The following is a 24,163-nucleotide window of genomic DNA, read 5'->3' on the forward strand; positions in this document are numbered from 1 at the left end:
AAGGAATAGTGTGCTTGTCAGAGGTTTATATACGTATGTATTTATTGGTGTGCTAAATTGATTATATACAGTAAATGGCATTGCTGCTATTACACCGTATTCTGATCATTTCCATATGCTCTAGGCTTTTTTTTTTACTTTGTAATTATGAATGTATAATCACAGTTATTTGAGTAGGTTACATTCTGCAGGGAGAAAAAGTGATTGATTGAGTAACAAAATAACACATGAACAGAGGAAAGTTTAGGCACCATACTGGTCAGATGGAAAACCAAAGTGCTGACTGCTTGCAGGCTTCAGAATATATGCTACAAGTTTGTTAACTTGAATTTTACCAGGAGTCAAGGCCAGATAAACAGCCTACAGTAACAAATGTGAAGCTGCTCAGATTTGAAAGTAATGTAGCTATACTGACAGCAATCTTTTTTTTTTGTTATATCAGTGTTTTACAGGTAAGAAACTGAGAGGCGAGGGATTAAGCCACTTGCCCAGATCAGAATTTCATACTTAAATTCTGCCTACCTCAAATGGTCTTTGCAATGACAGCAATACTGCTCTTCTTTTCTGTCCTAAACTGATGTAGAGGAGCAGACAAAGAGCTGCTGAATTCTGCCATAGGAGCATTTGCCAATCTGTACTGGATAAAGTTATATCCTTCATCTCTTTGTGGTTTTTCCTCTGGAGCAGGGAGCTCGCTAACCTCACCACAAGGTGCCCCCAGGCAGCAAGACGGCTCAGGGGGGAGACTCAGAGCCCCAAACCAAGTGTGGAGATGCAGATATGGAGCATGCAAGCAAGGGAAATTACTTTGACTTATATTATGCAACAGCTGGGCATCGTGCTGGTGAAACTGCAGCTGCACTGCCACGCGGGGTAATGGGATCCCCCGCAAAGGCAGAAGTGCCTGAAGTGAAGCACCACCCTCACCAGTTTTTACATCTCTTCCAAGCTCAGATGTGAAAGAAGAGACAATAGCATGGGGAGGTGAAGTGGTGAAGAGAAAGACAGAAAAATGGTTCCCGTTTAGCAGAAAGATATTGTCCTAAATAACACCCATCCTGCTCCAAAGGAATGGGCAGCAGAGGGACATGGGTGACAAACATCAGGGAAGCCCCCTCTCTCCTCTCTCAGCCTAAGCCAACCACATGGGTGACAAACATCAGGGAAGCCCCCTCTCTCCTCTCTCAGCCTGGAGTAAGAGAGACATCAGCATCCCTTCCTCACTTTCCAGAAGGACTACTGCAATGAAGTTAGATAATTTGAGGAGTGAAATCTTATATGCAGCATCCCATGGGAGTTAGCAGGAATCTTCTGCAAGCAGAGGAGGGCCTGAAGGGCCTGTTCCCTCTGCTGCGTGGCAGTAATCTCTTGCTGAAGAAGTCAGTGGGGTGAGACACAGGTGGTACCAGAGCTGTACCACAGGATCAAAGAAGAAAGATTGATGGAGATGCACTAGGCATATCATGAGCAGGACAGCATAAGATAAAATGACGTAAGAGATAGGGCTGCTTATTTTCTACCTAAATCACGTTCTCCAAATGCTTTTTCCTACGTCAGCCTACCCTTTTGCCTCCTTTGTGGTAAGTGCCTCCACAGAGTACTGGCATTTATCATTTATGCCAGCAGTTCAGTCAGTGGTAAATTTGGCTTAGCAGTTTATAAAATAATTGCAAGACTTTTAGAACAATAATTCCCCCGGTATTTGACTATCCTTTGAAAACATTTTGTTGTATTATCAGCTTCAACAGCTCCTCAGAGAATCTTAATTTGTTATGAATAATTTCTTGAGGATTTTGGCTGAGAAGATGTACAAGCACATTCTGATTTTCACATCAAAGAGTTGGTAACGTAAATGTATACTGCTTTCAAAGAATGGAACAATTTCTGGTGGGCTCTTTAAAAAAAAAAAATCTTGATGGACAGTTGTCACTTTTTTATTTACTGATTGTTTCAATGGCAAAACTGGCCATTTTCCAAGCAAGATTTTTTTATTTTGCAGACTGTTTTCCCCAAAATACAATTGGTTTCTGTACGCATTGTATCCTGGTTATAGCAGGTAAGCAAGATCACAAAGAGGAGTTTGGTTAGTGGGAAAATCTTTCAGGCAGCATAGGTCATCTGCAGGGACTTGGACAGACTTGGGACATTTTGGTGATTGGTACTTCCCTGACTCCAAAGTAGGTAACTGTGAGAGGAATGCACGTGATATGTAGAAATCAGCCACTTAAAACTATTAAGAGGGCTATTATGTGCATTAAAACAATAAGCAACCAACTGCATACTTCAGGTTGTATATCCATAAAGCTGAAAAACGTTCCTCTGTTTCTAACTAGAATTGCCTGCGGGGCGATGGTATTTGGCATTATGGAAAAGCAAAAATGCTTTAGAAAATCATACTTAAATTAGCACGCAAAATCCTGGTTGTACCAGGAAGTGTTGTTAATCCAATTTTTATAAAGGGAGGTGAATAAAATAGAAACTTCTCTAAATACAGCAAAGGTATTCATGTTTCATGGGGAGGAGAAGGCACATCCTTGATTCATAGATCACTCCCAGTAACTTCCTGACAATAGAGAGAGAAGCAGCTCTGAGACTTTATTTTATGCCTACGTGCCTCATAACTAATGGAAGTCAGACAGAGCAACGCAAGCAATTCACAGGTTGTATTTTGTATTACAGGTCTGATCCTATGATCTTAAAAGAAATGGAAATTTTGGTGGGACTAGGCCCTGGCAAAGGTATGGTGAGTTCAGAAATTGGTATGGTCTACATCACGTTTTTGAGAAAACTTTTGAGAGGAACAGAGACCTACTTTGCCTACTTCAGAGATCCAGGAAGCTGACAGAAAATTACCTTTGCTTTTAATACTACTATCCCTCACAGCATAACAATGGGTATGGAATAAATATTTCAAGATTAAAAGGCTGTAGATTAAAATGCCTTAAATAGAAGAGATACCACAAAACTGTACTTAAGTGTTACTGCCAATAGAGCAAACCAGATCTGCCTACAGCCAAATTAATAAAAAAAAAAAAATCATATGGTTTTATTCAAGAATCTACAGTCTTCATTCACGTAGGTTTGTAACAGCTATCTGCAGCTTGTTTTCCAGTCTGTGGTTGTCAGGAGTGACATGTTGGTAAATACCAGTTTAAAGCATGTTATCCAATAAAGGAGGCATATTTTTTCCACTGAATTTACATTAAGTTTAACTTTATATAGGGAAATAGTGCACTATAAAGTAGGGGCCTCAGGTTCAGCAAAGCAGTTGGGGAGCTCTACTAAAACAGCATCCATCAGGCACCCCACTTGTGCTGTAAGACTGCTACATTGGTAGTCAACCTGGCTGTAGACAACACCACCACTACTGACCCCCAAAAGCACAGCTGCAGCTCTGCAGCTACTTGCAAAAATGTACAGTTCAATTTTAACGTCATCTTCTCTATTCCACAGCAGTTCTCCCCTCCCCAGTTCAAAAAAGCAGCTGTGGTGTCAACAGGCACATTATGTAAAAATAAACCATTTGATAAGTGGATGGAGAAGAACGCTCTTTGATCAGCAGAATATACAGACGTCTATGAGTGCAAGGGGCACTGGAGGAATGCCTAAGAAGTAAGTTCCAGCAAGGGTGAATTTGCTGGAAGGGTAATTGTGTGAGAATCTGTCAGGCAGTAAGAAAGAGCTGCAAGCTTCCAAACCATATGATCCAAACCAAGGGGGGGGAAGCACTTTTGCTTTCAAAAGTCTCCCAAAAGACTAAAAATAGATCATGGGAAGATGAATCAAATAATAATTTATTCAGAAAACTAACTTGCAGACAGAATACACAATCCTTTGATGTTTGAAAACTATTGAAGAAGGTCAGTCTATTTCAAAATAGTGTTGTTTGAAAGTTTTCTTTCTTTCCTCTTATTTCTATGAAGTTTGCAATGTGAGTAAACTTTGCTGCTACTACTATATTTTCGGCATCACAAAAAGTAGAAGAGAATCCCATGGTTCTGGGTAGATAATAGATTTCCGTCTGCTGCAAAACCAACAGTAAGTTCAGCTCCAGCAGAATACACCCATGGTTAAACAACTACCTCTAGGATTCTCCAAGATTACATTTTGTTCAACCTCTAGATAAAGGTCAGCTCTTGTAAGTAACTATTTTTTACTTTTCCTTGGGTCGTCAACTTACAAGTTTCCATATACGCTTCAGAAAAACAAGCACACAAGGTTTTATTCTGTAAGACGTCCTATGTAATGAAAAGTGAAGGCTTTAAAATGCTTTCCATTGCATAAACTCTTCATGTTGAGGAGCCAGACTATTTTTAAAGTGATGAAATCTGATGATCCATATTTTATATAGTAATTTGAACACAGAACCTTGGGCAGATGAATTGTACTCCCTGGAAAAAAACTGGCAACTGACAGCATGTTTAAGTCTCAAGTTGCTATATTGATTATTTCCTTTTGCATTTTAGGATTTGAAATGTGCGGTTGATTTAACCAATCAAGCAGCAAAAAATTTAGTGAGCTGTTTTTCCCCTCTTATTTTTTGGGTATATTTTCATTCTGTAACAAGAATCCAAACAGTTTATCAGGAGGTAAACTTTCTGGGAAAATCCCAGATTGCTGGTTTTAAAGACTATCAGCAATTACTGAGGATACCAAACTTCACTGGGACTGGCAAATCCAACACCTGCAGAAAGATAACAGAGGAACCCAATGCCCTTTCAGAAACACCAGCAGTATCACAGTCACAGCTAGATAAATATCACATGACAAGAAGCGATAACAAACATACTGTCATAACCTCAGGAAGATCTAAGTTTACAAAGATTAAGGGGGGAAAACACGAGGAAATGCAGTTAAACAAAGAGCCTAAAAGATACTTCTATTTCACATCAGTTGTGGAAAAATCAATAGAAAAATACAAAGAATGAACTCGGTGTGTTGAGATCCTTATAAAAATAACTCAGAGCAAATGCAAGCAAGCTGGAAAATCAGACCCACGCTGGTGGTTGTTAAAGTGCTACCGGGAGGATTTAAGCCCTGCACTGCTTTGGCTTTCAGATGCACGCAGTTTGCTTTACAAAGGGAGTGTGTGTTGCAACTGTACCTGTCAGTTTCTATTAACTGGTGACAAAATGCGAGGCACACAAGGAGTTGCTCAGGTCAACCTGACAGACTCCATCTCATACGACAGAAAATGACATCACCCACCCCCTGCCCCTCATTTCACAACCAGTGCTGAGATAAATGGTGCTTCCTTTGCTGAATCGTGCTGCTTTGGCTGTTCAGGAACCTCCAGACTGCATTAATATTGACACCGCCACTTCCACCCAAGCTGGATGCAATACATATTCAGAAAGAGAATTGATGGGGAAAAGTGTCATATATTTTTCAGTGACTTGCTCCATGTTTTGTGTTCTCAATATATTAACTTTATACTATTCTGCTGGTGCCTGTGTGAAAGAAATATGAGACTAAAACATCTTTCTTAATTTGTTGGGTATATGACTAGAAAAACTTAATAATAGTAAAAATTTTGAAGTCTTTGAAGCAATGAGTATAATTTACTTCACTTTTTTACCCAGACATTCTATCTGAGTTGGGTTTTTACATTATGTCTTAAGGCTTAGATATATTTTTCCCCCACAAAAAATAATTCCATCTTAGATATCACAGTCCCCGCTATCATTATTGGATGAAAAACTTATGATTTATTTGTTACATATGATGAAAAAGTTCTAGAGATGGGACATCCTTCTGAAAATAATGGCATTTTATTTTAGACTGCATGCCACAAAGATGGGGAAAAAACATCGTAATAGCCACTGTTTTATTTTGCTTAACAAATATGAGCCTGTAAAGCACTGACCATATAATCCCACATTCATTTATCTGAGACAACAGGATGCTTTGCAGATCCTGACAAGTGTGAACATGTTAGCAACCTGGTAGATCTTTGAGGCCTTTCCTCATTTCTTCCCAAACAAAGTAAATAAAATCGGACTTTTGAATGAAGACTCTTTCACAGCTACCTTCAATCATAGCCATATCACACAGCAGAGGCAAATGTTTACTTCTCACCTATGATTGGCAGAGTAGGCGTGAGATTTCCTACCTGACTCTATCCCAAGAAGAAAGTGTTGTGCCCTTTAGTGCTCCTGACTGGACCTCAGCTTTAACATAAAGCTGAATACATGTCCTCAGTATTTCTCGTTCTCCCTCTTCAGACCAAGGATGCCTATTACAGGCCAAAGAAAGGCTCTTATGGACCTGTTCTAGCAGATAAGACTTCAAAGGGCTATTGAATATGGTCGCATATCTGGTAACGCAGCATTTCCCTTTCTCTTGTGTTTCAAAGGCCAGCCAAGAAGTAAAAAGATGTTTCACTAACACTTTTCAAGCTAGTTATAGCTTCTAGGTATCAACCATAACCTCTGGGACCATTTACTGTCAAACAAGGTTAGTGAAAGAGTTTTAAAGATTTCTCTTAACAATGTTTTCAGTTGCGTGAATTAACTGACAAGTGATAAACACCTGCCCCACAACCCCAATCAAGACAGGGAAGACATTGTGTACTATCCTACTACACTGATGCTTGTTTTATAAGGTGTCTGCTTCTGAAGATTACCATTAACACAGACTCAGATGTCACTGAGACTGCAACCCAGTTAACAACCGTGCCAGGAACTGCTGAGGTAAACAGCATATTCAAGTACTTTTACTGTCTTACTGATTAAGCTGTTTTGAACGCTTTTCTTATGCCTTCACACAGAATGTACCTCCTAACACTCAGTGGTCCATTGCCCCCAAAGTCATTGAAGTACTCAGAAGTTTTATGACCGGTCTTCCGGCAGGAAGCTACACACTAACTGAACTTCAGGCATGTAAACCATCCCATTGAAGTTAGCTGCAGATTTCAAGTTCATACCCATGTGTCTGTAGGATGACAGTACCTCAGCATCTTCAGGCCCCTCGATTAAAGGCTGGTAATTGGAGCCAGCTTCCGGTAGTATGGGCAATATTTCCTTCTGCAGCTCTGAGGACTCAGGATGGGGCTGCTGCTGTAATAAAAAGTGAAAAAAGGACAGCCCTGGGGAGCCAGACTTGCTGTTCTGGAAGGGGCTATCTCCTGCACTTAGAATCCCAGTGGCTTCTCCAGGACTCCAGCTCAGGCAAAGTGATGGCTGCGATCACAGTCATTCTCAGCATTGTCATAGGGATGTTGTGAGCCCAGAGATGCAAGTAGGGAGACAAAAGATAACGTGACGCCCTGCACAATAAAAGGAACCCAGACATACCGAGCCTCCCGCCGAAGAAACAGACATTTCTCTCCTTTGTTCTGGAGCTGAAGGTTGTTTAACATCTTCGAGGCCTCAAGAGTCCGCTTTTCAGGGCCGCTTCCACACGTCTGTGTATGAGGCATAACTTCTAGCATATTTTCATCTCAGCTCAAACACTGAAAAACTAACAGAAGAGAACACCAAGGGAGAAAAAGATGATGGAAACTCCTGACTACTTGGAAGACAAAATTAGAGAAGGTCCAGGTATATGTCATAAATGAGCTTTGGGACCACCAGCTACCTCTATGAAGAGAAATGTTGTCTTTGCTCCGTTCTCAGTACTGAAGACATTTGGACTGCATTAAACTGCAGAGTGGGAGGGGATTTAAAACAAAATTTCCCCTGCGAAAGATTGCGTGTAAGGCTGCTTTAAGAAAAAGAGCATGATTGTCATAAAGCTTAATGTTACAATGTTTTCAATTAGTTTAAAAGCTTTTTTTATTGATCATTTTTATTATGGTTCTTCAGTTATTTTGTAACTTTTATTTGGAATAAGTCTCAGTTTATTTGAAATATTTTTAAAAACTACATTGTTTTTTCAAGTGTTATCAAGTATGAGTACTTTGCAAGGCCAGGTTAGTGTGCCTACTTTCAACATTTAGTGACCATTTGTGCTTTAATGTTTCAAAAAGTTCATGTTGTGTTTGTTTTTCATCCATTGATCTGATTTTGCAAGGCTTTGTGTGAGGCTTATATTCAGTTCATTTGAGGTGCTAAGCAACTTGCAGAATGTTAGCTATTCTTTTCTAACTGAGATTCAGCAAATTCAGATATTGATGATTTGTGTACAAGTCAAATCTGATATGGAGATTTCTTTCATGAATAGGTTAGTTTACTATATTCTTGCTTTTCTAACTTATGCAATGCATTCTTTTTTATTTCTATTTAACTATTTCAGTTTTGGTTAAGTGTTTTTGTTCTGCCTTGAGTTTAGATTCTGCACATTTTTTAAGTTCCCAATTAAAGGTTTTAAAATTCTGAAAATCAACTGTTACGTCAATAAACTCAGCAATACTTGGATGATATCCATGCCACATATACTTTTAATACACAAGCACAACAGATAAGTTCCGATGCAAGATCTATGTTGAAGATTTGCTATGACTGAAGATTTAGTATTAATTGCATACAAATTGCTGTAACAGAATTATCCTGAGTAAGTACTTTCAGCTATTAAATGTAAGTAACTTGATCTATTTCTAAACCAATTATAAAGTGCAGAGAGTTTGGGGGAGAGGAAGGAGGTGGTGAAGGATAACTGGAGAAGGAGAAAGGAAATGGAGAAAAGGATTAATTGGACATGAGCAGATGGTTTGTACAAAGGGAAATATATCTATAATGTTACCTATAAGACCTAAAGAACACATGACAGCCTACCTGTTATTTTTGCTAATAATTTATAGACCCAAGATTACTTGTAAAGCTTGCCACACCATACATGTAAGAAAAGTGTAAGCAACACTTAAGAAGTAACTTCAGTGATTCTGAATATCTGTGCTTCACAAAAAGAGATGGGAAGAGGTAATAACTAGACTAATGGGATATTTCATTCCTAAAGCTGATACCATGGTTATTTTTTCCCTTCTGCCACAACAATCGTTCCCCTGCATAACTAACCCCAAACACTAACTGACATATCTGACAGCTATAAACAAGGACTACACCATAGTAGAACTACATCACAGAGCAACTTCATCACACAGCTGGTGTTATTAAGTTGTCCTTAATCAATCTAGCAGAGAGGAGACACCATGAAGCTGAGATCAGTTTATGCAGGTGTCCAATAATTTGGCACTTATTCAGGTGTATGACTTTTCCTCTACAAAGGCTTTTTTCTTTTATTTTCTTTTTTTTTTTTTCCTTGAGATCAGTCAGGTGTCCAATAATTTGGCACTTATTCAGGTGTATGACTTTTCCTCTACAAAGGCTTTTCTTTTATTTTTTTTTTTCCTCCCTTATTCTCTAACTCTATCTGGTGTTGGTTTCTTAATGCTATTCTTGTTCAGAGCATTTTGACAGATGGAAAGCCTGGGGCATATTCCCCTTTCCACACAAAATTCAGGAGAAAAAAAGAAAAGAAAAAAATGTTGTCAATGTTTTGGATAGCCTTTCTGAACAAATAGACTCATCTCAAATCACCAGAAAAGTACCTCCCTTATTCTCTAACTCTATCTGGTGTTGGTTTCTTAATGCTATTCTTGTTCAGAGCATTTTGACAGATGGAAAGCCTGGGGCATATTCCCCTTTCCACACAAAATTCAGGAGAAAAAAAGAAAAGAAAAAAATGTTGTCAATGTTTTGGATAGCCTTTCTGAACAAATAGACTCATCTCAAATCACCAGAAAAGTAGAAAAGGAGAAACAAAACTGTGACAGGAAATTAAAGTCAACTATTTTAAGTTTGTTTTAAACTGCAAAAGTGGCAGTTTTACTCTGAACCTGTTGCCAGAATCCAGCATAGAAGCAGGAGGAGGAGGAGGCTGGAGTGAGAAAAGGTGAATTGCCTACGCCCATTTTTTGGCACCGTTCTGTTAATATGGAAAATTTCTCATTAACCAAAACGTTTGAAGACCTACACGTGCAAGGGACTTACTTAAAACTTTTGCAAGATGCTTCCCACAACTCAGTGATTCCTTATATGTAGGATAAAAAAGTGGAAATGCAATTCCACATGAGTAGGATTGACTTAAAAATACAAGTTTGCCAAAACTGAAAGATAAAGATTTCAGCAGCACTCAACTGGAAGCAAGAAAGCTAAGCTTTTAACTTCAGACAGTCCCAATTTCTGATTAAATTCTTTAGCACTCTGATTTCCTTTCCCAGAATATGAAATCAGATCACAGAAAGGGAAAAAAAGATCCCAGAGAGGAGACCATTACTGACGGAAGCCATGTGTCATTAATTCAGTTATAAATTATTAGCTGAAAGCAGCCTCTCAGCATTTGTATTTGATGAACAAAAATTGATTGCTTCAAGGGCATTTCAATCCTTTTGATGTTACCATCTTTTAGTCCACCACAAATCTGAATCCTTAACAGAATGATTATAGCATTATAGTAATCCTAAGAGCCAATACTAAAGGATTTGGAAGAGCAACAGAGATCAATAGTTTGAAAAAAGCATGTCTTTTTGAGTTGACAGAGCTGTCTAGCCTGATAGTGAACCTGAAAAAAATAAGTGGGGACTAAGTAAGCAAGCAATCGTGCAAACTGAGCTAAACTGAGATGATGAGCCATTTTTCTGAATTGTTGAATACACCAGGAAGCTCTGAATATTTCCACGGAATTTAAGCAAAACTAATGGCAACCAAGGGATATTTTGCCCACAACAAAAAAAAGAAGTTTCAGAAATATGTTTGCAAGTGTTTTCAGAGCTTTGTGAACTATTCTGGAGGTTGGGAAGTTCTGTGAGGTCAACATTTGTGTTTTGCATAGACTTTGAGATTATTTGAACTGGGATTTGAGGGAACATTGTCTTAATGATTGTCTTCCTTTTAGTTGCTTTGAAATCCAGAATCTGGGCCATATTCCAACACAGAGATGAAAGTTCAGTCCTCTGAGCAATTGGATTGTGAGATATACAGTAGACAGAAGGACCATGCATCCTTATCATGTAATCTCTACAAAGTTAAAAAAAATGTTTAAACTATGGAAGCAATAGGTAATGTTTGCGGAAAGTTCAGGTTGTGCCAGGTTGTAAGTAACAAAGTTTCCCTAGCACAACAAATCAGAAAATGAGCTGAAAGCTAATGCCCTCTTCAACAGCTCAAGGATTAGCATAAAATTATACTTTGAAGGAGGAAAAAGAACAGCATTGCAACAGTGGGGTATTGTTAAAGATCACTGGAATGGAGAGAGGGAAGAAAGAGAAGAAAAAAATCCTTACACCAGAACACTGCAAACTGGTATAATGTTTAGCAGACATTTAACGATTCTTTTGGTGTGCTAAACAACAGATTAACTTCTTAGTACTCAAGTGAAAATTCAGAGAAATTCAGATGCAACACATCTGGAGAGCATCCCGTGGCAAATGGTGAATGGCTAAGTAATCTATTTCAATAGCAAGACATGTAGTGATAATTTATTGTTTGTAACAAGGGCTGTGAGCTTACCATTAATTCTAATGCAAAAAATTCTAAAATGATTTGAAGAATAAATACGGGACTTCCAACAATCACATTTCTTTAGTGAGACATATGTCACTGATACATACTATTATTAAAAGATAAAGTCATTAAAGTAATTCAGAAAAGGGTGTGTTTTTCAATTCTGTAGGATCTTGCATATGAAGACTAGTGAAAAAAAGTGTGGCATGTACCTTTTATGCTACTGCAGATGATTTTCTTTATGGGCCGTAGCTTTTTAGCTTGGTTCATGTTTTCACATTTCTTACATCTGAAAGAGTGGCACAAATTAAATGCACATTAAAGACATGATTTTGGAACATTGTGTTGAAGCAGGTTTAACCCATTATTTTGAAGCTGTGCATGATAACATGTGATCTTTAAGCTTAACCTTTATCTCAAGCTGTTTAAAATGTTTTGTAGCTGTTCTTGTCTAAACGAATAAAGAGGATGATAAGCAGGGACTGGCATAAATAATAGCTGCTTTAAAACGGGCAAAGAAATTGATAGCTCTACAAATGGTAGCCACCTGTATCAGGAAACTAAAGAAAGAGTGAGTATTCAGTGGAGAAGAATGACTAGAAACATGACAGCAAAGGATAGAAATGGCAAGGGGAGAGAGGTCTTTTTAAAATGCTCTGTTCTCTAATCATGCACTGCCAACTTCAAGCCATGAATACAGATTATAATATCACTGGTAGTCTGCTGACTTTATCCAGCCACTCCTAACTTCAGTAAGTTACAAGATTTCATCAGTGTTGGAAGCTGGCTTGTCTAATGAATACACCAACCTTCATTTTTCCTTTTTATGGAACCATGATCTGTACTCCTTCCACAACATCACACACTCTCTTGAGCAGAACTGGAGATTACGAGCATGAAAGAGGACAAGACTCTGCCTATGTCAGGGTAAGATCTCATGGAAAACCTGCAAGCATTGATGGCTTTCCACAGAGGTTCACAGAAGCAGAGGTGATTAGCAAATGCAGAGGTGATTAGCTGGTTGACAAAAGACAAGGACACAATTCATGAACAGCAGATGAGCAGGCAAAAGGAGACAACAGCATAACTGCTGTAAATCACAGGATGCTGTGACATGCAGGTAGTCTCGCGGAGGAAAAAAAGGTGACTTTGTGAGGCCTGAGACAAAATCTGAACCGGTGTTTCCAATAGTGAGAGACAAAAAGACAAAACTATATTTTATGCCATGTTACAGTTTCTGGAAGACCATAATATCCTATTTGCAAGGCTAAGTCCTTGAAAATCATTATATCTTTTTCCCTCTGTGACCCACATTCACACAAACACAGGTGAGCTTCTGCAACAGGACAGACGCCTCATCTGTCCTGAAAAGCCAGAACATCTTTGGCTCTGGCTGCATGGCATAAACCCCATACTTAGCTCCCAGGCGGGAAAAATTCTTATCTTCCTCAATAAAGCTTTTCTTTGTCTTGGCCCATAAAATTTTCTGCTTTTCTACATTTAGAAAGAGTAGTAGTTCTTCGAATATGAAGCTACTGTAGAACTGCTTACTGCTAACCAGTTGTTTTTGCATTTCCACCCAGCATCAGCCTCGACAGGCAGAAAATATAAATTACTAACTTTACCCTAATGTTTAGGAAAAAAAGTAGCACAGAACTATTGCAGAAGAAGATCTTTACCCCTTGTAAAGGTCTGACACATTCATCTCACCCTACACTTCTATAAGAGGCTTGTGGAGATATTTCTATAGATTATTGCTGGGGTGGATTTGAAATTTGCATGTATGCTCCTCAAATTATTGATATGATTCTTGGCAGTTGGGTTGTCAAATTTATATGTTCAATAACAAGATTGGCATTCCAGCCAAAGTAGCTTCATTCCTAAAAAAACATAATTAACAAAAATCTTTATATCCTTTCTATCTATCTTGCACAATATTCCCCACAAATGTAAATCTCTATACAGATTAAGGTTTCCAAAGGTCCTATTGGCATTGGTGGCAGTTTATACATCTACAGTTTGTTCTACATGTGAGTGAAAATTAACTAGAAATAAGAAAATTTTTTGCAAATATCAAAAAGTTTTTGTAAAATTTGAAAAAATTGAAAATCTTTGAGAAAATAGTTAGACCTTACACAGATGTATATATCATAAAGACAGATAGTGTCTTATTGTACAATCATAGACTTTTAAAAAGATTTCAGCTGGAAAGGACCTCAGGAAATGATCTGGTCCAAACCTGTCTATCCTTACCCAAGGCAATGCTACCTTTCGTCAAGATCAACTTGATTCTACCATGCTTATCAAGGAATAACTCATTCAAGTTAATATTCTTTACCTGTGATAAGGCTCAGAAACACAGTATGTGAACTGTAAAAGGTATTGCTTCTTGAAGTGTCTGAAGGATTAACCTCCTCAGGATTAATCTCCTTCTTGAAGTTGCACCATCACCTTCTCAGTCCTTTACAACTCACTATAACTCTCTTCCTAAGTTACAAGCTTTTACTAGTTGCCTACTTGTACACAAAGTCTTATTCAGAGTACGTAAATTACTCCCTCTGTGTTCATACAACCAGATAACCACTCTCCTACAGATGAGGTTTGCTCTGTAATACTCACATCTACTTCTCACAGGTATTTTAGAGGTGTTATGTGCACATTAATTTATTTATTAATGAGGATTGCTAGACAAAAGAGATCAGAATTCATGTTGAAAAGTGTTAAACATTATTATAAAATTTTCATTCCACAGCAAATAAAGTTGCATACCATGGACTCCGAAAAGGGTGTCTCATTTTAAGAACTATACATCAGGTCTCCTGAGGGCTTCCCATATGGTTTTGTGAATTGCAAGATAATCACAAATATATATTTAGGATTAGAAGGATGTTTAGCCATTATATTTGTGATCAATAGGGGTGAAAAATATCCAGTGAAGCTCACTAAAACTATAGGGACTGATCCACCAACAAGCAAACCAAAAGTTTTCAGTAAGATGGGAAAAGTTTTGAAGTCTGGAAGGAAAACAAATCATCACGATGAAAAATAAAATGTTTCAGCTGTGTGATACTGAGAATCCATAAGGAGATGACTCATGATTCCTGAATTGAGGCTTAAACATCAAATAGAATAATTTTATGTCACTTTCTGTTTTAGTAATTTTTGACAGGTTTCTGATGTGGGGTCAATTGAAGGATTTTGGAGAATCTGTTCTGGCCTTGTTTTATTGTTTCAAATAAAGGCAAAATTCTGATCATAAGAGGTTGATCAATTGTAGCATATGTCTATTGCTATTTTTATTTTAGCATTGCCGCAGCCCTTGTATCTGTTATTCAAGAAAAACTAAATCAATACCATAAGTACCTCATGACTACGTGTTGCATATACAAGCTACATTAAGAGGAGTATAGGACTGGAAAATATCTCAATCACTCAGCCTACTCAGCTGCTATTGCAGGCAATCATAACTACTCACAAGTTGCCACATCTTTTAATTTTTTTGTCTTAATTTTCTTTGTTCTAGAACATTGCTGTGTTCCACACTCAAAATTGTCCTCTTTTCAAGAGCATCTTCTACCCATTTATTCTCGGATCAAGATTGTCCTTTAGCTTAAATCATTCTTTTCTCTCCTTAGGGCTTGTTTCCATCATACATTTTGAGACAGCAGTAAAATTGCTCCCAGCTCTTGTTTTGCTATGCTGCACAAAACCAGCTCCTCTAGTTTGTTCTCATACATTAGCTCTGCATCTTTTGATCACCCTATTCTCCTCACTTTGAATTTTTAGTTGAATTGTAGGTTTCTAGAACATGGATAATCAGATCCATGCACAATATTCTGGAAGAAAACCCTGGATAAGGGTAAAATTAATTCCTCACCTCTATTGAAAAAGTTTTGCATAATAAATACAGTGACTGAATCTGCCTTTCCCATGTATCCCACCTGTGGATTACAGCCATTTTATGATTAACTAATGCAAAATCTTTCTCCCCCTCTACTGATGACCTCTGAATTTTGTTATTAACCCCCAAAGGCATGAATTTGTAATTCTCTCTGTTCAGTGTCATTTCACTGCATTATAATCCAGGCTGATTATTCAAGATATTTATATTTCAATGTATTTAGTTCATATCTTCAGGACTAGCACTAGCAGCTTCCTTACACCCCAACACCTCTCTTTCAGTACTCACCCAACATAGTCTCCGCTCAAAGCAGTTCTTCTGCCTACACTAACCAGTAATTTCTCACAGAGCACAATACCAGTTTACTCAGGTTGAGGTATCTTACATCTACTACATTTAACTTGTTAAAAATAAAGGCTACTGCATACATTCCTCAAACTTTTTAAAAAACACAACATACCTTTTATCTTTCCTAAAAATACATCTTACATTTGTTATTCTACAGTCATATGGTAACAGTGGCTAAATTTATTTTTAAATGTCTTGCCACCAATCTTGCAATTTCATATGCTAGTCCTCTCAGAAGTCTGGAAAGGACATGAAATTCAGAGCTTATTTCCCCATAAACATAGTAACTTCAATCTTTTTATTCCCTGTAGCTAGCTGTCTTGCCCCTTCTCACCTGTATTTCATATCGCTTATTAAAAATTGAAGTAAAGTATTATTTTAGTGGTGGGACAACCTTCCATCCATTCCTACCCCTTCCAAATGCAGAGTAGCCTCCCTTCTTCCCTCACCCTCATTTTATTTATAAGGCTAAAGAACCTTTTGTTCTTTGTTTTGAATTCCTTTGTGATGTCTAACTTGGCTCAGCTTCTGCTACCTTTTAACTGCTCTCTCTATACCTCATGAAATTCCTTTATGATGTCTAACTTGGCTCAGCTTCTGCTATCTTACAAGATAGTTTCTGCTACCTTTTAACTGCTCTCTCTATACCTCATGAACTCTAGAATGTCATTTCCTTTGCTTAACAATCCTTCTTTCCACCCATATTCTCTTACCTAAACCTTAAATCCAATACCTTTTCTCACATTTTGCTCTTATTTTGAAGACGATTACTTTTCAGCCAGGATGAGAGTGTGACTCTCAACTTTGGAAAGAGTTCCAATGAGTTTTTGCTCCTTTGACTTAAAGTAAATCCAAGTCTTGTCTATATTCTGCCCTCCTAGTTCCTTAATCCAAACCATACTACTGCTTGAATTCGCTTAGTTTAGTAAGCACATTAAGGTTTCTAAGTTAAGCAATCGGAATTCAGGAGATATCAGTTATAAGGTTGCTTGTGCAATTTTAATTCAAAATCTTTATGCATACACAGTATGAGAGAGTCGTTATGAACCACATTATTATTTCATTCAGCTTCATGCAACATACAACATGGACAGTATTTATTGGGTACATAATAATTTACAGTCATTTTTTTTAACCAATTGTTCATTGGGTTGCTCCCATCATTACTTGATGTTCATCATCCAAACCCTTCACAGAATACAGACACATTTCCTTTCATCTCTGCTTTTCTGCGGTGCTCATCACCTGATTTAGGGGAGATATCCACTGCTTTATTTTTCAGTAAGAAGTGACAGATATTTCAATAACTCAAATTCCAAGATCTTAAGTGGGGACTGCCAAAAAAAAAAGGTTTTTTTAAAAAAGCTGTTTGTAATCAAACACGCTAAACAGGTTTAACTGATTGCCTAAGGAATTGCTCACGGGACTTCTCTTCTAAGGATATAGATATGAAAGAGTTTTCTAAGACAGCATTCAGCTCATGTAATTAGCAGAACACTACATGACCCTCTACATCTTTTTCCTTGTTCTGTGCACAAGAAATTTAGTTTCTGTGACCAGCTCCAGGAGGAAGCTGGGTGCATTGGGGAGTGAATTCCAGATAGAAGAAAAAGCGTTAATTGCTAGAAACAGATGATTTTAAATTAATGATTTGGCCTTTCCATGATGGAATGAGAAGATTCCCTCTTAGTTTACTAGGTCCTGTTCCCAGGTACCTGATTTCAGGTTTCCACTGGATGACAGAGTACCCAGGAGTTAGACGTACCTGTACTGAAATGGAAGGTCCCATGTGGCTCTATTTCCTATTTTTTTAAGCAAAGAACATCAGTTCATTCCAATGCAAAAGAAGCAGAAATGTGGATTTACTTGTCCAAAATTTACTCTGATTTACACAGAGTTGTGAGTTATGCAGGAATTCACAGCAAGCCTGATCTTACTTTTAAGTGGTAAAATCTGCAAGTTCCCAGTTGCAACCATTGCAACAAATCATGCTATTGTGAGGACTAAGTTAAGAGGACCAGACAACAGTTTAGAAGGACAAAACAATGTGATCAAGTATTCCCAGAAGGAGCATGAGAAAGCTGTGGAATATATGGAGGCATAATATAACCCTGCAACTCCTCAGGCAGCTGGGGACCGACACCTACGCAAATACTGTCTAGCTTTGCAGACAGTATGACAACAGTTAACACCACAGAGACTGAAACTATGGAGCAACAGAAACATGGAAGGCCCAGGAATCTGCAAAAAAGTTAAGCATTTTAAGCATTAATCTGCAAAAATGCTAAACTGGCATTTTTTAATGCTTCATGCTAAAAAGCAGCAGGCAAAACTGCACAGAAGAAAGACACAGTGTCCCATTTGCTCTCTGCTCCCATTCAGCTACCCCTTAACTAACTTTGATGTGGAAGAGACTGCAATATGACACAGGTTCCCCACTCTGACCAGGGCATATCTTTATACCTTGAATCAAAAGCAAGAGAGAATAATTTCTTGACAAGATGTTTAAAACATTAGCAGACATCTCAATGAAACATTACAAAACTGAGAGCAAAACTGTACGTCCACTGAGCTTCTATGTTAACCGATAAGCCTGTTATTCTCTTTGCAGGACTAAAAAGAGATACCCTTTCTTGAATTTTCTTATCAGTGTTTCCCTTTCCCTTAGCGGGAGTGGGACTAGTATTAGGTAAGTCAATCTAGCTAACACTGGAAAAGAGGATCCACATGGGGCAGCTTTTTGGTATGTTTGAGATCACTCATTACTGACTTCTATAATGAAGTCATGAGCTTTTTTTTGGACTTCAGTTGATCCAATTTTATTTCTATTTTGAAGAATTATTATCTCACTGGAAAAGTATGAAGATCTGATAAGAATTGAGCCCAGTATAGACAGCCAGTTCCATGTAACGCTAGGGCAGTATGCCATACTTTTTTTTCATTGGAAACTGGCTTAGTCCCACAACTGGGAGGCAGGTCAGGGGAAAAGATGCCAATACAGAAATGTAAGATCTTAGAAATACTGCCCATGGACTATGACTAAAATTATTGTATAAAACATAATAATGTTTCAGGGGACACTTTTAAAAACCAGTTTAAATGCAGAAGAGCAACTCCAGTAGGAACAATAAAGAAAGGACCACCTTAGACTTTCAATATCTTCTCTATTACTTGGTACACCCCATGGGATATTGGCCTTTTGCCACACCATTCACGAGATTAAAATCCACTTTATGCTTACCCCTCAGTGGAAGTATCCTAACAAGTTACCCATAGGGAACATTCATGTGAACCTCCCCCCTTTCTCGCTTTACATAGAGTAAACAGTTCCCAAGATGATAGAACAATTTGCTCTCCAGGCTGGTGGTTAAGACAATTCTTTCAGAGCCCTACAGCCTGCTGATTTCAGTATTCCCTTTGTTCATTGGGGCTCTCAGAGAGACGGGGGAATGAGAACATGAAGCCTGAACCTAGGTCTCCTGCCCTTTTCTGAGTACTCTCTTAATCCATATATATGTGCTGAGAACTAATAGAGCTCAAGGAACCAGGTCCCATTAAGAAAGAGGGTTTTTTAAGCACTTTACTGAGAATAATTTAAAAATTCAGCAAATAAAAATACATCATACAAAAAACCCACAAAAATATGCATACTAACTTAAAAAAAAAAAAAAAGAGAAAGAAAAAACTGATAATTCAGAAGTTATTATAAGTTTTAAGATGTTAGAAAACACTAACAGCTGGCCAGTCTGTTAGGGATAAATCTTGCCTAAGCCTTAGATGTTAAGCTGCAAAGAAATGGAGGTCTCATTGCATTTGCAGATGGGAACTTTGGCATGAATATGAGTTCAATGCCAGATGAAGGCTGCCTCATGGAAAAGTCCGCTTTTATTACCTAATCACCAACATTAAGCTGCACTAGTACAAATAAAGCAAATGAATGCACTTAATGTCTCTTTGTGGACTAGATCTGACTTTTGTCCTAATGCTTATGCTTCATTGTTACCTAAATGAGTCTGATATTATTCTGTGGTCACTTTTGGCTCTGTGAATGTGAAGAATTAATTCAGTGACCATGTCTTTTGATTCTTGTTCCCTGAAATATGTTTCTGACCCAAAGGCCAGTCAGAGTTTGACTAGAGGCCTTAACTTATAAATCTTCGACCTTTAGTATCCTAGGTACACCCTTCCAGTCTATTTCTGGAAGCAGTATTTTCACTCTATTTGCAACACCTCCATCCTTGGTTCTAGAACTGTTAAAAGGTTTAGAGCTCAAAAAAAATTCCCAGGAGGTTTTCTGAATCTAGTTCCCTGCTTTCTTACTTTAAGTACCCAAAGTTATCTTTTATTTGTTTTATGCCAAAGGACAGTAATTTCAAACAGTTCACTCTGACAAGCAAAGATCTGTTTTTTCCCCAGTATTTTGCTTTATCTGCTCTACTGAAAAGAGAAGAAACATTAGCATCCAACCCTGGGAATTCATAACATACACACAGAACCCCTGTATACTAGGTGCTTTAAAACAGAGAATATTGGCAAAGATCCATAGAGTTTCTGACTTTAGGTGGGCAATCGGAGGAAGTCAACAGAATTTGGGAACTGTTGTCTCCATCAAAGAATGTGAAGAAACAAATAAACAAACCTGTGGGCTCACAGGAAGTGTTTGCCAGAAATCATCTGAGAGAGCAGAAACTGATGACATATTCCCATAGATGGTATTACTGTTCCCACATGAGAAGCAATTTTATTTACATTGCATTTAAAAATTGTAACTTGTGCTTTCAGAGTTTATTTTCTCTTGGACTGCTCAAGGTCAGAATTCATTGTGGATGAAATACTGATTTTCCTTTTTCCTAGTATTTTCCTACTATTTCAGTCAAAGCAGAGTATCTTTCCATATTTCTGATGATACTAAGGCCAAAGAGACTGCATTAAGTATAGTAAGATCTGTTTTATCTGCCACTAATTTAAGCCACTAGGAAGTTACAAATTCTTGCAGGATCATCCCACCCCATTATACTACTAGTAGATGTGTGCACTCTACTAGCCAGTGAATAAAAGTCATTTTCATGGATACCATTATTTTAGAACCATAGTTTAATAAAATTATGTGTTACTAGTTCCCAGAATTTATCCTTAGAAGAACTGGAGTGCCCAGAAAATGACTGTGTAAAAATTATTTCATACTTAAAGTGTTCCCTGTACATGTTCAGTCTGAAACTCATTCTTCACTCTGCTACAAAACTCAGTGGTTAGCTCAGCAGAACTAAGAGGTGAAAGAAAGGGCAATCTGTCCTTCCTCAAAGGTCCTCAAAGGTCCTCAAAGGACCATTTAAGTTATAGATATAAAATCAGTACTGCTGAATATAAAAGATTTAAAAAAAAAAGAAAGAAAAAAAATGCCTTGACGGCAAGAGTTTTAGATAAGTATGTGAAGTTAAATGTTTGGGAAACCCAAATCACCTAGATACAATAAGAAAAACCCTAAATAGTATTTTAGACAATTGTAAGACTGTAATTGTCATTCTAGTTATGGTCAACTTGTACTAAATTATCTTACTGCACTTTTCAGAAAAACCGTTAGTGATGTTATGATTTAATAAGAAACTATTCCATTGTACTAATATACTTTTAGGAGGTTTACCACAGAAAAGAACTTAACTTTTCATCAGTTCTTGATGTCTGGAAACTATTTGACTTCCTTAAACTATCTTTATAATTCCTTCAAACGAGTTATCTAGGCAACAAATTCGTTGAAATTGAAGGCTCTGCCAGCCGAGTCAGTTCATCTTAAACTCATTATCCCTACAAATAATTCCTCTTTTGACTCATACAAAATCTAGAAGCACCTGCAGGCATCACAGTGTTGGTACAAGGGCAGCTGTCAGTTTGTGGGTGTATGAAGAGGCTTCATCCCGAAGCTGTGATTCATGAAGTGATTCATACAGAAACATACACTTTTTAAACCGCATTATTCCTCTAATAGCACTGCTAATGGTGGCAATCTCTGTCCAAGGTGCTTGCTCCTTGCACCACCTCCTTCTCTCCCCTCTAGCAGCTGCACGGTGAACCAGACCGAGGAGCTGATCCAGCAGAAATACAGCTTTCTCAGGTAATTTCCCAGCCATATCACGGCTCTGATTCAGTTCTTTCCATGGTTATCCAGCAGAGGGGTATCTATCAAAGGATGGGAACCGCTTAAGCTGGTTTAAGCATTGCTGCTGCCAAATGCTAGATTGATTTTTTTTTTTTACTAATTTCTTATCAGGGAAGCTAAAGCATTTTCTTTAGGTATAGGTTAATGCTACACTAAAAGCTTGGCCAAAGCCCAGTAGTGTAGTGAGCTAACTGTTTATCCTCTGGAGAGGTGACAACTGCATGTGGTTACTCTTAGGGACATCAGCATTATGACTGGTTGAGGATGAAAATCGTCAGGAAACAAAGGGGAAACCCCTTTCTTGTTAACTCAACTACTGAAATTTGAGGTGGGAGAAAGAGGAAAGGGGAAAATGGGGACTTGGTTTAAATGGCTTTCCAAGGGAAGCTTGGACTATGAAAGTAGAACTCCAGACTAGATCCTTCGTAAGTGCAATATAAGCATATGAAGCTGAAATAAAAGGAGGGGCTCTCATTAAAGAGGCTGTGGTTGCCTAACATTTTGGCAGAAAGAGCATGAAGGGTGAAAGGAACCTTCGGTGATATGCTGCTAAATAAACCTACCAATGGCTTTCTTTTCACATTTATTCACCTGTTTCTATGTTTTCAAATTCACTAGAGGAGTGAGTGACAGAGAGGATGAAAAGAACCTCTGTATTTGTTTTATGGAAACATTATGCTGTCTACTACCAATGTCTTCAGTGAGCTCAGTAATGAGTTGCTGAAGCAAAGCAAAACAAATTTTAAGGAAAAATTGTAATTCAGATTTAGAGATTCCAGCTCCTTCTGTGTGAGGAGCTTTTAGAACCGAAGTTAAAGATCTCCTGTATCACAAGGGAATATAAGTGCTGAAGACATGCACAAATCATGGTATGAACAAATTGTGAACATTTTTTAACAGAAAGTATAGGCAGATTATATAAAGTAGTATCTTGGGATGTAAAAGAGTAATTGATGTACATAAGGACACTATGAAAAGAAGCAGATGTTCAGTCAATGAAACAGTATCGAAGCATTCTGCACAAAAAGTATACTGTCAAGACAAACACACATTTAAATCTTTGTTTTCCTTTAAGATCTAAAGGCTCCGAAATATTAAAGTCATGCAGACTAAGTTATTTTGGCTTTTTACAAAAAGTTTACATGCAGCTATGAAAGGCATCTGCTAACTGCAGACCCACCAAAAGGTCCAATATTTAGAGTTCTTAGAGCTTTTCTCACCACGATTTTTCAGAAACACTTTATCAGATACTCCGTTGCTTAGTATTTACGCAGTACTTGGAGAGTACACAGTGACAAGAAGCTGTGGAACCATGGTGAGGTTTATGGCCTTATACAGAAGGCTGGACTAGTTCATTACATGGTCCCTGGCCTTACAAGAGGAAAAAAAAGTGTTAGAATCTCATCCAAGCTGTTGGAATTCCCTTTTGCACAGATGAGTTTAATACCCATGCACTGGTTCTTAAAACTAATATCCCTTACTTCAAGGAGGCAGGGAAATTTGAAACAAATGTAGAAACAGCAATTACAAAAAATATATACTAGCCAGCTGGAAAGGAAATGTGAAGCACTCTTATATGCAGAACATGCTACTACTACTTCTTTCCCAGAATTAAAAACAAAGCAAACAGAAAGCAGCATATTAGCAAAGTCAAATCTGTATTATCAAGCCCATGGGTGACAAAGGAAAACAGATCCTGGCAAGGGGGTTGAAAAAAGACCATTCTGAGGATTGCTACCCTGGATGTTTAATGAGGAAGAAACAGAAGAAAAAAGTTTATTGCAAACTTCCATTTATTTATTTAGCCATCTTTCCCTGGCTATCCACATCAATAAATTTTCTGGAAATAAATTTAAACAGACTGAATAATGTGAAATATTATTAAAATGATTACTTTCCATAATAAAGATCCAGTGGGATTTGCAATATTAATACACCTACGATACAGATTTTCTTTCAGCTATTATCCTGAAACAACTAGATAGGGACTTTTTGTCTTTTCTGTTTAGCTAAATGGAACTTTCTCTTATACATGTCAGAGGTTGACACCACACATCTCGGAAGACACCTTGCAACATGCAGAATCTCCCATCAGTGTCTTATCCTTACCTTGGCAGTTAGAGAACTTTGTAGTTCAACAATGCGCTCACAAGGCATGAGCGGGACAACCAGGGGATCCGGCCTAGCCAGCACGGATTCATGAAAGGCAGGTCCTGCCTGACCAACCTAATCTCCTTCTATGACCAGGTGACCCACCTAGTGGATGAAGGAAAGGCTGTGGATGTGGTCTACCTGGACTTCAGTAAGGCCTTTGACACC

The sequence above is a fragment of the Aptenodytes forsteri genome, unplaced genomic scaffold (genome assembly GCF_000699145.1).
Source record: "Aptenodytes forsteri isolate BGI_AS27 unplaced genomic scaffold, ASM69914v1 Scaffold171, whole genome shotgun sequence".
Taxonomy (NCBI): Eukaryota; Metazoa; Chordata; class Aves; order Sphenisciformes; family Spheniscidae; genus Aptenodytes; species Aptenodytes forsteri.